Source organism: Aotus nancymaae, unplaced genomic scaffold, assembly GCF_030222135.1.
Source record: "Aotus nancymaae isolate 86718 unplaced genomic scaffold, 86718_ANA_hifiasm-v0.15.2.pri h1tg000011l, whole genome shotgun sequence".
NCBI classification, from domain to species: Eukaryota; Metazoa; Chordata; class Mammalia; order Primates; family Aotidae; genus Aotus; species Aotus nancymaae.
Window position 1 is genome coordinate 10,821,402 of NW_026988422.1, and position 15,850 is coordinate 10,837,251.

The window sequence follows — 15,850 nt, forward strand, 5'->3', positions numbered from 1 at the left end:
TGAATCTTATATGTTGTTTAAGAGCCCACACAGGGCCGGGTGCGGTGGCTCATGCCTGTAATCCCAGCACTTTGGGAGGCCGAGGCGGGTGGATCACGAGGTCAAGAGATCGAGACCATCCTGGTCAACATGGTGAAACCCCGTCTCTACTAAAAATACAAAAACTTAGCTGGGCATGGTGGCGCGTGCCTGTAATCCCAGCTACTCAGGAGGCTGAGGCAGGAGAATTGCCTGAACCCAGGAGGTAGAGGTTGCGGTGAGCCGAGATCGCGCCATTGCACTCCAGCCTGGGTAACAAGAGCGAAACCCCGTCTCAAAAAAAAAAAAGTGCCCACACAAGAAACAGCTTAAGACCATTCAGTGGTTGCTCCTACCCATTCAGTGGCCTGAGCAGTGGGAGCTGCAGACCAGTCTTCTGTGGCAGACTGGGCGTTCCAGTCTTCAGTAGGGAACTGCTGGATAGGCACAGAGAGCACCTGCACACCTTCAGACCAGTCGGCAACCTCAGGCTGAGTAGCAGTGAACTCAGGAGGTGGAGCAGTCCATTCGCCCTGAAATTCCTCCTTGGTCACAGCCTTTTCAGCAGCAGCCTGCTCTTCTTTTTCAATCTCTTCAGGATCTCTGTAGAAGTAGAGATCAGGCATGACCTCCCACGGGTGTTCACGGGAAATGGTGCCACACATGCGCAAAACTTCCCGAGCCAGCATCCACCACATCAAACCCACTGAGTGAGCTCCCTTGTTGTTGCATGGGATGGCAATGTCCACATAGTGCAGAGGAGAATCTGTGTTACACAGAGCAATGGTAGGTAGGTTAACATAAGATGCCTCTGTGAGAGGCTGGTGGTCAGCCCTTGGGTCAGTAACCACAAGCAGCCGTGGCTCCCGGAAGGCTGCCTGGATCTGGTTGGTGAAGGTTCCAGGAGTGAAGTGGCAGCAACTGGAGTGGCTCCAGTGGCAGCAGCAAACTCCAGCACGGCCCTCTGGCCAGTATTCCTGGAGGATATAACGCTGACATCAGCAGGGTTTTCAATGGCAACAATGGCATGAGCTGCCAGGAGAAGCTTCTCCCAGGTCCTCTTCAGATTTATGATGTAGATGCCATCACTTTTCCTTTTATAGATATACTGCTCCATCTGGAAGTCAAGGTTCGTGCCACCTAAATGGGTTCCTGCTGCCAGGAACTTAAGGACATCCTCCTCCTTCATTTGCAGAACATCAAGGGCTCCGGACATTGTGAAAGTTTCCCTTTAAGTTACAACAGGAATCCAGAACAACGCAGTTTGGAGCCCTCGGCAGGTAGCGCGGAAAAGCGAAATTAATATTTTATGTCTTGTGAGAGCTCATTTTTGCCTAAACAATTGCTTACTTTCTTTGTTTAATAGTTATTTTTACATACACAATTTGGTCACCTACTATATGCCAGTCACTTTTCCCAGCGACCAGAAACAAAAAAGGAGAAAAAGACTTGTTAATGGCTTATGGTGAACTCTTCAAAAAAATTTCTATTATCAGAACAACTGTAATATGAGCTCTGCGAAGATGGGAACCAGCTCCTAGGCATCTTTGATTCCCCAGGAGGCCAAACAGAGTGCATTTACAAAGTCATTAATCAACGTTTAATAATTAATTAGAGTTAGATGCCTATATTTTAACCACTCAGTTAAATGTGACAGGCAGACCTGGACAGAAAGAACCATGTTACTATACCATATTCTCTTTTCTGCTGAAAAGAAGTAGAGGTGAGTCCATGTGTGTTGGCAGTTATGGTGAAGACATGGTTCCTTGGTGAAAACGACATGTGTAACAGCCATCATGGTAACTTGGAGCCAAGCAGGTTATAAAGTTGACCTCCTCCGTGCAGATCCTTACCAGTCAGTATAACAGATGGATAGCTATTATGGGTCAACAGTGATGAATGGGTTTTGCTCAAAATAGCCCAACATTTTCAGCTTTTTGGGGACAGTGAACATTTATCACTGATTATTAATCCTTTCAGGGGTACATTTCAAGGCTAACAAGGTTCTTTTCTTGAATTCTTTTTTCTTTGTGCATCAGGCCCACAGTCCTACTCATTCAGAAAAATGTTTAGTTTCCGGGGCTATGCTAGGTATGTATCTCCTGGGTATTTAATCATGGAACTGCGTGGTAGATGAGTCCCAGATCCTAAGACTAACTTGTTACCCTCAGAGAGACTCTTTGGCTTGCACTGTTAAATGACATCTGGTACAAATTTCAGTATAACACCTGAAAAGGATTAGACATTAATAGACAGTAATGAATTTTGGTTTTTGTTTTTTCTTTTTTGAGATGGAGTTTCACTCTTGTTGTCCAGGCTGGAGTGCAATGGTGTGATCTTGGCTCACCTCAACCTCCCACCTCCTGGGTTCAAGCGATTCTCCTGCCTCAGCCTCTGGAGTAGCTGGGATTACAAGCAGGAGCCATCACACTTGGCTATTTTTGTATTTTTAGTAAAGATGGGGTTTCTCTATGTTGTTCACGAACTCCTGACCTCAGGTGATCCACCCACCTCAGTCTCCCAAAGTGCTGGGATTACAGGTGTGAGCCACAGCTCCGGGCCAGTAATACATTTTTAAACAATAGATTAATCTATTAATTCTCAAAAAGCAAAGGCCTCAGGAAAAGTATAGTCAGAGAATACAAATGAGTTTTGAAACACACAGCACGTGTTGCAACTGTCCAAGTGGGTAGGTAAAATTTGGTGGCCTTGAGGAGAATGGGACCATAGTGACATTGAAAAAGGAACCCTATATCCCAATTACATAAATCTGGGGTACTCATTTATGTTCATGCTCATCCCTGTCTATAGGATAAATCCCTTAAATGCAGAGACCAGGTTGTGCACGCACCCAACTGTGCAACTCAAAGCATCTTTATAATAAAGACCAACATCATCAGCATCTTCTGGGAGCTTATGAGAAATGCAGTATCACAGGTCCCACCCCTGACATACTGAATCAGGATCTGCATTAAAAAACATCTTCAGATGCCGGGCGCGGTGGCTCATGCCTGTAATCCTAGCACTTTGGGAGGCCGAGGCGGGTGGATCACGAGGTCAAGAGATCGAGACCATCCTGGTCAACATGGTGAAACCCTGTCTCTACTAAAAATACAAAAACTTAGCTGGGCATGGTGGCGCGTGCCTGTAATCCCAGCTACTCAGGAGGCTGAGGCAGGAGAATTGCCTGAACCCAGGAGGCGGAGGTTGCGGTGAGCCGAGATCGCGCCATTGCACTCCAGCCTGGGTAACAAGAGCGAAACTCCGTCTCAAAAAAAAAAATCTTCAGGCTGGGCACAGTGGCTCAAGCCCATAATCCCAGCACTTTGGGAGGCCCAAGGTGGGCAGATCACATGGGGTCAGAAATTCGAGACCAACCTGGCCAACATAGTGAAACCCTATCTCTACCAAAATATAAAAATTAGCTGGGCATGGTGGTGGGCGCCTGTAGTCCCAGCTACATGGGAGGCTGAGGCAGGAGAATCCCTTGAACCAGGAAGTGGAGGTTTCGGTGAGCTGAGATTGCGGCACTGTACTCCAGCCTGGGTGACAGAATGAGATTCTGGCTCAAAACAAAACAAAATCTTCAAGTGATTTGAACATACATGAAAGTTTAAGAAACACTCCTCTATAGTACTAGCATAATGTCTTATGTACCATTAAGACTCACTGCAAGTATTTAACTACCCTTGTAAAACAAAAGCATAGGAAACTGTAAATTGGCTAGGTGTATAGATCTGAGAGCTATAGCAGTCTGAGAGAAAAAGATACAAAGCAGGTACACTATAATAACACGCACCTATCAAAGGTACTGTGGGGTTTTTTTTAACCATCATAACGATATGCCGAAAGAACAGATGTTCTAGAGCATCTACTCTCTTTTCTCTTTTTTTGCTTTTCTTTTCTTTTTTTTTTTTTCTTGAGACTAGGTGTCATTCTGTCATCCAGGCTGGAGAGCAGTGGCACAATCTTGTCTCATGGCAGCCTCAACCTCCTGGGCTCAAGCAATCCTCCTACCTCAGCTTCCCAAGTCACTGGGCCTATAGGCATGTGGCACCACACCCAGCTAATTTTTTTTTTTTTTTTAAGAGACAGAGTCTTACATGCTGCCCAGGTTGGTCTTGAACTCCAGGCCTCAAGCAATTCTCCTAAAATGGCCTCCTAAGGTGTAGAGATTAAGGCATGGCTGGGGATGGTGGTTCACACCTGTAATCCCAGCACTTTGGGAAGCCAAGGCAGGCAGATCACGAGGTCAGGAGTTCGAGACCAGCCTAATCAACATGGTGAAACCCTGTCTTTACTAAAAATACAAAAATTAGCCGGGCATGGTGGCAAACGCCTGTAATCCCAGCTACTCAGGAAGCTGAGGCAGCAGAATTGCTTGAACCTGGGAGGCAGAGGTTGCAGTGAGCCGAGATTGCGCCACTGCACTCCACTCCAGCCTGGGCAACAGAGCGAGACTCTGTCTCAAAAAAAAAAAAAAGCGGGGGGACATGAGCCACTGTGCCTGGCCAAGTATCTGCTTTCAAAGTGAGATGTTTGCCCCTAGAGGTATACAAAACAATTCAATGGTATACAGAAAGAAAATATTAGAATTTTTCTTTACTATTTTTTAATGGAACTATACTAATAGTTTAGCATTCAGATTGAATACTAAAGGAAGGAGGGAGAATGGAAGGAGGAAGGAAGGGAAAGAAAGAAAGAAAGAAAGGAAGAAGGAAGGAAGGAAGGAAGGAGAAAGAAAAAGGGCTGGGCGTGGTGGTTCACACCTGTAATCCCAGCACTTCGGGACGACAAGGAAGGTGAATCATGAAGTCAAGAGATCAAGACCATCCTGGCCAACATGGTGAAACCCCGTCTTTACTAAAAATACAAAACTTAGCTGGGCGTGGTGGCACGTGCCTATAGTCCCAGCTACTCAGGAGTCTGAGACAGGAGAATAGCTTTAACCTGGGAGGCAGAGGTTGCAGTGAGCTGAGATCACACCACTGCACTCCAGCCAGGCAACAGAGCAAGAATCCATCCTAAAAAGAAAAAACACAAAGAAGGAAAGGAAGAAAGAAATTTTAGAATATTGGGGTCAAAAAGAAGGAAGTCATAGTTCAGGATCAGGAATCAGAACAGCTTTAGACCTCTCCATAGCAACACAGAAGCAAGAACACAATGAAAGAATGCTTTTGTAATTCTGAAGACAAATTATTTTTATTTCAGAATTCAATATCCAATCAAATTATTAATCAGTGTGAGAATAGAATACAGATATTTTCAGACATAGAATTTCTCAAAAAAAGAAAAATTACTTCCCAGAAAGCTCTTTTTCAAAAAGCTATAGATATGCTTCATTAAAATACAGTTATGAAGCAAGAAAGAGGAAGACATGAAGTACCAAAAGTCAGGGGATCAAAACCAGGAGCAAGGGAAGGCAAAGATAAAGGGAAATCCTGGATAAAAGGAGAGGGCAAGGCCAGGCACAGTAGTTCATGCCTGTAATTTCCGCACTTTGGGAGGCCAAGGCAGGAGGATCACTTGAGGCCAGGAGTTCAAGACTAGCCTGGGCAACATAGCAAAACCCCATCTCTACATAGAAACAAAAACAGAAGCATAAAATGTTAGCCAGGCATGGTGGCGCTTGCCTGTAGTCCCAGCAACTTGGGGGCCTGAGGCAGGGGTATTGCTTGAGCCTGGGAGGTCAAGGCTACAGGGAGCCATGATCTTACCACTGTACTCCCACCTGGGCAACAGAGCAAGACCCTGTCTTAAAAAAAAAAAAAAGAAAAGAAAAGTAGAGAAGGCAATGCACCTGTGTGGGGCAGGTTGGAAGACTCTGGGAGACACTTCTGCAAAGATGATATTGACAGACTCCCTAAGGTGAGTGAGCATATTTAGAGGCTCAGGCAAACTGACAGAAGGCTTGGGGTTGATAGTGATTAATATATAACATTTATGGTGTGCTATTATGTAGGCAGACACTCTTCTAAGACACTTTGCATTGAAAACTTATGCAATAGATGTATTTATAGTACCTATTTTACAGAAAAGGAAAGAAAAGTAGAGGAGATAAACTAGATAGCCCAAGGTCACACAGCTAGTAAGAATCATCACAGGCAATCTGGCTGCAGAAACTTTTTATTTTCATATTTTTTTCTCTCCATTTCCACAGGTATCGACAGAGACTTACCTGAAACCATCATTTTATACTGACTCCCCAAGGGCATAGAAATGTTGCCAATTAAGAAAAATAAGAAACCATTTAACTTCAGGAAAAGCAGAAAATTGTGTAAGAAAGGAAAAATAGGCCGGGCGCGGTGGCTCAAGCCTGTAATCCCAGCACTTTGGGAGGCCGAGGCGGGTGGATCACGAGGTCAAGAGATCGAGACCATCCTGGTCAACATGGTGAAACCCCGTCTCTACTAATACAGAAAATTAGCTGGGCATGGTGGCGCGTGCCTGTAATCCCAGCTACTCAGGAGGCTGAGGCAGGAGAATTGCCTGAACCCAGGAGACGGAGGTTGCGGTGAGCCCAGATCGCGCCATTGCACTCCAGCCTGGGTAACAAGAGCGAAACTCCGTCTCAAAAAAAAAAAAAAAAAAAAAAAAGAAAGGAAAAATAATTACAATTGTCTACATGGTGGTGCTGTAAATGGCATTTTCATAGTCACAATAACATAAATATTGAATAATAATCTAACTAATATGCAGTGATATTTAAAATACTAAGGCTTGGCACAGTGGCTCACGCCTGTAATTCCAGCACTTTGGAAGGACAAGGCGGGCAGATCACTCGGGGTCAGGAGTTCGAGACCAGCCTGGCCAACATGGTGAAATTCTGTCTCTACTAAAAATACAAAAATTGGCCAGGCACAGTGGCTCACGCCTGTAATCCTGGCACTTTGGGAGGCTAAGGCAGGCTAATCACTTGAGGCCAGGAGTTAAGAGACCAGACTGGGCAACATGGTAAAACCTCGACTCTACTAAAAATACAAAAAAAACTAGCCAGGTGTGGTGGCAGGAACCTGTAATTACAGCTACTCGAGAGGCTGAGGCATGAGAATTGCTTGAACCTAGGAGGCAGAGGCTGCAGTGAGCCAAGATCAGGCCACTATGCTCCAGCCTGGGGAACAGAGCGAGACTCCGTCTCAAAAAGAAAAGAAAAGAGCCCACGACCCCGCGCCCAGCTCCAGCCACCGCGTCCCGACTGGGCCTCCCCTCGGGAATACCTGGCACCGGCGGCCCCGCCCCTACCTGCGCGTCGCATCTCCGAGAACATCAGTCTCCCTCTCAAGCGTCACAGCATGGCCCAGACCAGGGACCCGCGCGGCCTCCAGTTTCCCCACAGCTTTGCGCGCGGGGCTTAGCCTGGGATCAGGCAGCTAGGCCGCAAATACAGTCAGGCGGCGCTGAGGGCAGTCCGGGGGCGGGGCGAACGGGGCTGGAGTCGGGGTCCGGTAAGGCCCCGCCTGCTGGGATATCCAGCGGCGCACCAGACGGCTCGGGAGGCGTGGCCAATGTGGTTGGAGGCGGGGCTAGGAGAGCACCGCTAGCGTCTCGAGGCGTGGCCCACCATGCGGAGGCGGGGCCATGATGCTGGACGTCAGGCTGTGCTGCGGACAGCCGATGAGAAAGTCTTGAAGATGGCGGCCTCCTGGAAGCTAGGCTGTGACTCTCGGCTGCTACGTTACTTCGTGGGCTTCCCTGGCCGCCGAAGCGTACCAGGGCTGGTGAAGGGGGCTGTTGGGTGGTTTGTAAGCCGCGGATCCAGTTGGGGATGGTTTTACAGCACGCAGTGGCTTCGGGGTGATCCCATTAAGATACTTATGCCTTCACTGTCTCCCACAATGGAAGAAGGAAACATTGTGAAATGGCTGAAAAAGGAAGGTGAGGCGGTGAGTGCTGGAGATGAGTTATGTGAAATTGAGACTGACAAAGCTGTGGTTACCTTAGATTCAAGTGATGATGGAATCTTGGCCAAAATTGTGATTGAAGAAGGAACTAAAAATATACGGGCTAGGTTCACTAATTGGTTAGATAGTAGAAGAAGGAGAAGATTGGAAACTCGTTGAAATTCCCAAAGATGTAGGTCCTCCACCACCAGCTTCAAAACCTTCAGAGCCTCGTCCCTCACCAGAACCACAGATTGCCATCCCTGTCAAGAAAGAACACACACCCAGGACACTAGAGTTCCGTTTAAGTACAGCTGCCCGCAATATTCTGGAAAAACACTCACTGGATGCTAGCCAGGGCACAGCCACTGGTCCTCAGGGAATATTCGCTAAAGAGGATGCTCTCAGACTTGCCCAGTTGAAACAGATGGGCAAGATTACCGAGTCCAGACCAACCCCAGCCCCTGCAGCCACTCCCACAGCACCTTCACCCCTACAGGCCATAGCTGGGCCATCTTATCCCCGGCCTATGATCCCACCAGTATCAACTCCTGGACAACCCAATGCAGTGGGCACATTCACTGAAATCCCTGCCAGCAATATTCAAAGAGTTATTGCCAAGAGATTAACTGAATCTAAAAGTACTGTACCTCATGCATATACTACTGCTGACTGTGACCTTGGAGCTGTTTTAAAAGTTAGGCAAGATCTGGTCAAAGGTGACATTAAAGTATCAGTAAATGATTTTATCATCAAGGCAGCTGTTACCCTTAAATGCCAGATGTTAAAGTAAGCTGGGATGGAGAGGGCCCAAAGCAACTGCCATGTGTTGACATTTCAGTGGCTGTGGCAACAGATAAAGGCTTAATTACACCAATCATAAAGATGCTGCTGCTAAGGGTATCCAGGAAATTGCTGACTCTGTAAAGGCTCTATCAAAGAAAGCAAGAGATGGAAAATTGTTGCCTGAAGAATACCAAGGAAGGTCTTTTAGTATTTCCAACTTGGGGATGTTTGGCATCGATGAATTTACTGCAGTGATTAACCCTCCTCAGGCCTGCATTTTGGCTGTTGGGAGGTTCCGACCTGTGCTGAAGCTCAATGAGGGTGAAGAGGGAAATGCCAAACTGCAGCAGCACCTGCTCATTAGAGTCACAATGTCAAGCGACAGTTGAGTGGTTGATGACGAACTGGCAACCAGATTTCTTAAAAGTTTTAAAGCAAACCTAGAGAATACTATCCAACTTGCCTAATACTCAAAGATTTGAGTTGGTGTTTGGCTTAGTTGATTCAGCAGTTTTTACCAATAAACATACCTTACAGAAAAACAACTAGGTATTTTAGTATGAAGTGGATGAAATCTTTATTTAAGGTGAAAGCATTTGACCCAGGGTGTCTTCATTTTCAATTTGGGTTTAATGTTATAAAATAAATGATGATAACTGTAACTAATAAAGGAAATAGAATATTTGGTTACTCAAATCCATTTTTAACCTCTGGTGCTGTATAAAGGGCATATTAAACTAGATGTGAATCAATGTGTATGTTTGGCTCATTTGAGCATTTTAGAATATTTGAGAATGTATGATACATGTAAAATTAAAAAGCTGTTACAACTCTATCATAATTGTGTTGAAGTTAGAAGTGATCTTCAAAGAGATACCCATTAACTTAGCAGTGGGACCTCACTTTTACAAGCACTGCTGTAGATATACTTGAAGAATTTAATATGCACAGAAGTTTATTCTGGATAATAAATAAATAAGGATCACACCGTATTAGGGGTTATGGCAACATTATTGAATTTTTAGGTACATAAAGCCATACGTTTAGGGTGGTTTCTATCTGTCTTGTTTTTCACTTACATAACACTGTGAAGTTCTAAAGTGAAAGAATAAAAGAAGCATGAATGAAAAGAAAGATATTTTTAAAAAATTGTTCAGTGAAAAACTATAGTTAAAACATATAAACCTTTCTAGGTAAACTGCTTGCCTTCATCTTAAGTTGGAATATATTTAAATAGTGTTATCTCTTGCCAAAAAAAGAAAAGAAAAGAAAAGGCTAGCACATAACAGCAGGGGGAGCTGTCAGACTGCCACGCGGAAATGACAAAATCCCCAGCACAGTGGGGAGCTCCGGAGCAAAGATTTAAGGAATTTCACACTGGAAGGGATTGGGCAAGCCATAGTTCCACCACCTAGCTCAGACATTCAGAAAAGAGAAGGACCTCGGTTTGAATATCTAGCTGGAGGCTATCAACTCACCACTTCTGGAAGCTGGGCAGCCAGTCCTTTTTAAAAAAAAAATCAATACATCATAATTTTACATATTTATGCGGTACATGTGATATTTTTATATATGTATGGACTATGGAATTATCAAATTAGGGTAATGAAGGTATCCATCAGCTTAAACATGTATCAATCCTTTGTGTTGGAAACATTCTAAATCTTCTAGCTATTTCAAAATGTACAATAGATTATTAACTATTGTCACCCTTCTGTGCTATCAAATAGAACTTATTCCTTCCAACTGTATAACCATTTTTATAACCATTGACCTACCTCTCCTAATCCCCACACCCGACATTTCTTAAAAGAAGACATACAAATGGCCAACAGGGATATTAAAAATGCTCAACATCACTAATTAGGAAAATGTACATCAAAACCACAATTAGATATCATCACCCCAGTTAAAATGGCTATCATCAAAAAGGCAAAAAATTACAGGTGCCAGTGAGGATGTGGAGAAGGGGGAATGCTGGTACACTGTTGGTGGAAATAAAAAACTGAATCTTTTCTTGAAGAGAGATTTGAAGTGTGTCTCTCAGTGTTGGTCATAATATATTTTTTTCTGTTAAATTTACAGCCACGGTGCACATGTATTCACGTACTGCTTGCTGTTTACTTTCCGTTTACCTACTTCAACTTTTCTTTTGCAATTTTGTAACTTTATTTGATGTATTTGACAATCAGCAATTAATTCTCATCCACGTCAATGGTATGTAGAGTTTTTGAAAGTGATAACACGTACATAGGTAACCAAAGTACAGAGCTTATTTGGTGAACTTTCACCCTCATTATGTTTTCTGGACAACCGCACATGGATTCGGTGTGAGACACTCCTTATTCCTTTGGCCCAGACAGCTTTGTGGAGCCTGGTATTAATGCGCACATCTGGAGTTCCCATCTCCTTCATGGCAAATTTCCGAATCTCTTTGAGGGCCTGAGGGACATGCCTCTTGAAGCCTACTCCATGGATGCGCTTGTGAATGTTGATGGCGTATTCTCAGGTTACCACCTCATTGATGGCAAAATGGCCCTTTTTCTTCACTCCACCCTTCTTTGCTGGAGCCATTCTGCCAGGTCCAAGTTGGAAAGGAAGCCACCTTTTATAATCATATTATTTTAAAATTAATAAAGTTACTATTACATTAAAATTATTTTATTATTAAATTCAATACAACGTGTGTTCTTATTTCAGACAAATATAAAGGATAAAATGAAAACTAAATTCCTAGGCCAGACTCCGGTTACCCAAGACTCCTCTGGAAATGACCATTTCTTGCATATCCTTCCAGAGATAGCTATTAATTAATAAACATGAAGTGTTTAGAGCATCCCCTAACTCAAAGCATAGGCCATACAAGGGTCTGCTGTTAGAAACAATAGTATTGGAGGTGGAGGTGTTAGCAGCAGCAAGGTGGTAGTAACAGTAGTAGCAATAGCACGGGTAGTTAGTTGTGTATATCTATCGTAATCTTTTTAAATGGCTGCATGGTATTATCACGGTGTAATATAATTTTTTAAACATTCCTCTACAGAAGGGACAATGAATAACAAAAAGCTCCTATAGTTACCATAGTCTCCTAAACTAATAGAAAAGACAAATACATAAATTAGATGTGTCAAAAACAAATTATCTATACAGCTCTGCATGCCCTGAATTAGAGCACTAAAGGGAGAAGTGGGAAGACTTGTGTTAATTTGATATGGAGTGTGGAGGAGACGTGGGAGTCACATCATTATTCAGCCTCTTCTAGTTAAGGGTAAGTACTAGAAACTTACACCTAACACAGTGTAAGGTGGCATTTCAACTGGCATATGCAAATGTGTTTATTGGCAGAGATTTCACTATAGAGAGGGCCATTACCCAAACATTTCTAATTAAATCAGTTCCACGGATAATTACTGAAAGTCTCTTCTCAAAAGATGGGGCTGTGCCCATAGCCTCAATATTATCTTTGTATAGTACACAGTAGGTTGCAGAGGTATCTGAATTTCAGCCACTTATCTCTCACACAGATATTCTCACTTTATAGTAGCACAGCGTTTAACAGAAATAACTCTGGGTCCATGTTGCCTGGGTGTTTGAATTGTGGGTCTGCCGTTTATAGCTGGGTGACCTGGGGTAAATTACTTAACTTTTTTGAGCTGAGTTTCCTCTTCCTTATCAGTAAGATAGAGGTTATAATAATACCTATATCATAGAGTGGTTGTGACTATCAAATGAGTTAAAGTATGTGAAGGACTGTGTGTTTGTTACTATTAGCAATGGGGTTTCTTTTTTATTATATGTATCTCATTTTCAAACTTAATCCAGTTCTTGTCATTGAACATTTTAATGCTCAGTTGTGATTTAAATAATTTCATTTGAAAGAAAACCATATCCAGATATTAAGTCTCTAGTGATTTATGAAACTGCGAGACTGAATCTAAAACCCAAAGTCATTCCATCAACAAGGAAGTTTTTCAGCCTTGGCATATCTGACAACGGAGCTGAAGAATATGGCCCTAGGAAAGGCTTTTGTAGTAGACCAGATATGAGAAACCCTCGAAAGCAGTACACAGCATTCCCAGAGGAAATCAGACCACTGGTACTTTAGAAATGATTAATAATGTTAATGAGTATTTAGCATTCTTGGAAGCATAGCTTAATTGACTACACAGTCCTAGGGGACTAACAGAATGAAGCATAAGAATGGAATCTTGGCTTTTCTTGAGCCCATTTTTGAAGCCAAGAAAATTAAACAAGGATAGGAATCCATGTGTCTGAACAGTTCCACTTAAAAAGTCATCAAGAGACATCAGGTCATAGTAGGATTAGGAAGGGAAAAAAACACAATTAATTTACACTGAGGTTGTACCATTGCTTTAAGTATCCTGTCTTTGCTTGTAGACAGAAATTTGGAACAGAAAAATTATGCTATCCCTAAATTTCAGGTAGCTTACATAACCTGAAAGCTACTTGCCCTACTTTCAGAGGGTGTTCCTGAAATGGAATTATTTATCGTGGAGAAAATTGTACTTTAAGGTAGAAATAGCTGAGGGAACCACAGACCCATGTGGTTTTTGGAAAAGAAAGGCCTAATTCCTTAGATGCATTATTAAAATTATCAGTGAAGGGGTAATTGGACCCACAGACTCCTTTTGTAGAATTCACTAAGGAACATGAATTAAAGATATTAGCATCTTGGTTGGATGCCAAGAAATGTAACAGTACAAATACAGCCTTGAGGAAACACTTTTTTTTTTTTTTTTTTTTTTTTGAGACAGAGTCTCAGTCTTATTCAGGCTGGAATGCAATGGCATGATCTCGGCTCACTGCAACCTCCGCCTCCCGAGTTCAAGCAATTCTCCTGCCTCAGCCTCCCCAGTAGCTGGGATTACAGGCACCCACCACCAGGCCCAGCTAATTTTTGTATTTTTAGTACAGATGGGGTTTCACCATGTTGGCCAGGATGGTCTTGAACTCCTGACTTCAGGTGATCTGCCCGCCTCAGCCTCTCAAAGCACTGGAATTACAGGCTGAGCCACTGCACTTGTACATTCTTATTGAAATACTCTTATTGAAAAGACAAATGATACTTCTAATGTAAAGTTAAATTACCACAAAAGGCAAATATACAATAATTCAGAAAACCAGAAGGGTAGCTCTCAACTCTTCTGTGGGAGGGCTTTGCTACTTGATCCTTTTATGACATATGGAGCAGGGAAAGGTGAGTGACAGGACAAGGCAAGGTGGGAAGAACAGCTGGACGTAAAGCCTAGACGTGAGTGAGAACAAGTTCACCAGTGTCAGCAGGAGCAGAGATTTTGCATTGGGAAATTTGAAAAAAAAAAAGAATAGCATCACATTAAGAAAAGACACGAACTTCCCATTGAGACATTGTCAGAAAAAGGTAAAGAGGTTTCAAGCAGGAGAGTTAAACGAGATAAAATACTCAAGATTATTTATTTGACAGTCAGGACATTTTGGAGGAAATTACTATTGGGGAGATGAGACAAAGTGCTGTCTCAGTTCCTGCCATCAGCCCTTCATAACTTTCTCCTGCCTTACACTGGTGCCGTTTGTCTTTCCTCCTCTACACATTCTACTGAGAACTACTGAGAATCACAGTAATAGCTACCATTTATTAAGGATCTGTTTTTTGCAAGTTTTATAGACATTCTCTCACAAAACAGCAGCTCAATCTGATAAGAAACACCACTGTTCTTTAACTGATGACGAAACAGGATGAAGGAGGGTGAGGAGTGCCCCTACTTTCTCATAGCTGGTAAGTGATAAAGCCAGAATCTGAGGATGGCTCTGTTTAACTGCAACATCAGTATTCTTTTCACTATGCCTTTAAAATAAGGGAGGCTGAAGAAAAAGAGGAATAAGAGTCTTTTCTTTCTGAAATTTAGTAACCTGTGGGAATTCTCTGATCCACTACATTTCATTGCTCAACTTCATCATACCTCCTTCTTTCACTGTCAGTCATGTCTGCGGGGAAAAAAGAAGACTGAGAAATCTCGCCCCTCTTAAACACCACTTACGCTCTTTATGTGTAAGCTATTTATTCATTCACTGAAGAAATGTTGGCTGAATATCTACTATCTGCTAAGCATGCTTGATTTTAATCCAATAGCAAAGCTGGAAAAGGCTCTTGAGATGTCCCAATAAAACATATCTAAGCGCAGTGATAAAAATGAATAAAGAGATAAATGCAGCAAGTAGACAACTGTATGTTTCATGACCTCATATACCATTGTTCACTTGAAAGACAAGTCCAACTCTAAAATAGAGGAATAAACCTTAACTTAATGGAATAGTGGTTATAGTTAGAGATTCAAAAAATACGTTTTACTAACATAAAAGCGTCTGAGGACTTTTAGAAAGCCTCCTTTTTTTTTTTTGAGACGGAGTTTCGCTCTTGTTACCCAGGCTGGAGTGCAATGGCGCGATCTCGGCTCACCGCAACCTCCGCCTCCTGCGTTCAGGCAATTCTTCTGCCTCAGCCTCTTGAGTAGCTGGGATTACAGGCACGCGCCACCAGGCCCAGCTAAGTTTTTGTATTTTTAGTAGAGACGCGGTTTCACCATGTTGACCAGGATGGTCTCGATCTCTTGACCTCGTGATCCACCCGCCTTGGCCTCCTAAAGTGCTGGGATTACAGGCGTGAACCACCGCGCCCGGCCCCTAGAAAGCCTCCTTAAAAAAAAAAAAATCTAAAATCACTTTCAAGAAATGTTATACAATTTATGTCCAGGTGTGGTGGCTTGTGCCTGTAATCCCAGCACTTTGGGAGGCCGAGATGGGAGGATTACTTGAGGCCAGGAGTTTGAGACCAGCCTGGTCAACATAGCAAGACCCCATCATTTAAAAAAAAAAGAAAAGAAAGAAAGAAATGTTATACAATTTATAGTATTGGCCATATAGTCACTAATCTGCCTCCACACAATAGACAATAAATAGCAGAAGGTCACTATATTTCCAAGTTGTTAATCTCCTTCAATCTCCTCTGACTAGCCCAGGCTTAGTTTTTTGTTTGTTTATTTGTTTGTGTGTGTGTGTGTGTTTTTTTTTTGTTGTTTTTTTTTTTGAGACAGTGTCTCGCTCTGACACCAGGCTGGAGCACAGTGGCGCAATCTTAGCTCACTGCAACCTCCGCCTCCGAGTTCAGGTGA

General features: G+C 43.1%; 2 pseudogenes; one reads left to right on the forward strand and one right to left on the reverse strand.

Moving 5' to 3' along the window:
* Nucleotides 1-332: 332 nt before the first annotated feature.
* LOC135274159 (small ribosomal subunit protein uS2-like) lies at nt 333-1,287 on the reverse strand (annotated as a pseudogene).
* Nucleotides 1,288-7,649: 6,362 nt separating this feature from the next.
* Nucleotides 7,650-9,513, forward strand: LOC105723049 (pyruvate dehydrogenase protein X component, mitochondrial-like; annotated as a pseudogene).
* The last annotated feature ends 6,337 nt before the right edge of the window (nt 9,514-15,850 follow it).